Below are 1,216 nucleotides of genomic sequence, written 5' to 3'. Positions count from 1 at the left end.
TCCATAAATTTATAAATTTGAGGATTCAGCTTTCAGAAAATTAAGATTGAAGGAACTACAAATTTTGTTTTGTTATGCAGCCTTGTCCTGTATAATGACAAAGATCCTTGTACCTTGTAGAGTGGCTGGGTGAAGAGGCAGGAGCCTGGTGAACAGAGTAGGATGGTCAAGCTGCACACCCACATGGACTGCTCAGCTGTCACACAACACATCGGAGCAGCGTTCTTCTGAATTCATTGTTTAATCTTGAGACCACGCCTCTCTCACAGCAATAAGGTCCTGGACTGAGACCTCGGTTAGCCCAGGCCTTTCTTTGTGGAGCCTTTCTTTTGTTTGGGTGGGTTTCCCCCGGGTGCTCCAGTTTCCTCCCACCATCAAAGACATGCATGCTAAAATTCATAATTCTGCCAAAGTAATTGTTAATTTTCTTCCACAGAAACCACGGGGAGATCATAAAGCAAGACGTTTATAGAGATGTTGTCACTGCCCTCTGCTTCAACTCTAAGGTCCTGTTCACATATTTATTCAGGAGAGGACTGGGTTAAATTGAGTATTTAGCATGATCTATTTAATTAGAAGAGAACAGGTATTTGAGCAATAACAAAATATATTTGCTGTCATGTCTTTCCAGGCCAGTAAAAACCAGAGGCTGGGACGAGAGAACACTGAGATTGATGAGTATGTTCTTGGTGGTTCCAGTACTGAAGACTGGCTAGGTGATGGGGCTGAAGCATCTCCAAGGTGGATTCAGACATAAGAGTAGTGAAAGCAGTGAAATATTTTAGATGTGAATATACTAATGTATAATAATTATACATCTAAGTTGTAGATTTTACTGAGCTAAAACAGTTTAAAACAACAATATGTCTCTTGCAGTGTAGCTGAATCACTTCTTTTTTGCCTAAATTTCTCTCAGCTCTGTTGTCCTTGGTCGCTGCTAACTCTGCTATCTCCCCTGTTTAGGGTCCTTATAAAATAAGGATGAAAAACCAAAACTGTCTTTGAGTAAGTTTATGTCACATTTGCAAATGGGCTTGTGGGTCTACATAAGAGAAAAGGGAAGGTCTGTCGCACATACTTCGTTGCTAGAAATATGGTCTATACCATAGGTTCCTGTTAAGACATGCAGCCCAGGCCTTCCTATTCTGAGTTAACTGTCACACCCTGAAGCCATAAATAACCAAAATCAGGCAAAGTTTATCACTTTAATTTTAAC

General features: G+C 40.5%; 1 protein-coding gene across 1 annotated transcript in view; it reads left to right on the top strand.

Moving 5' to 3' along the window:
- The window catches only part of LOC123985376 (scavenger receptor cysteine-rich type 1 protein M160-like), a 42,872-nt gene that overhangs the window by 27,742 nt on the left and 13,914 nt on the right, over positions 1 to 1,216 (top strand). The gene's annotated exons all lie outside the window — the stretch shown is intronic.

Source organism: Micropterus dolomieu, linkage group LG17 (assembly GCF_021292245.1).
Source record: "Micropterus dolomieu isolate WLL.071019.BEF.003 ecotype Adirondacks linkage group LG17, ASM2129224v1, whole genome shotgun sequence".
NCBI lineage: Eukaryota > Metazoa > Chordata > Actinopteri > Centrarchiformes > Centrarchidae > Micropterus > Micropterus dolomieu.
This window is presented reverse-complemented; position numbering and strand designations above follow the sequence as displayed.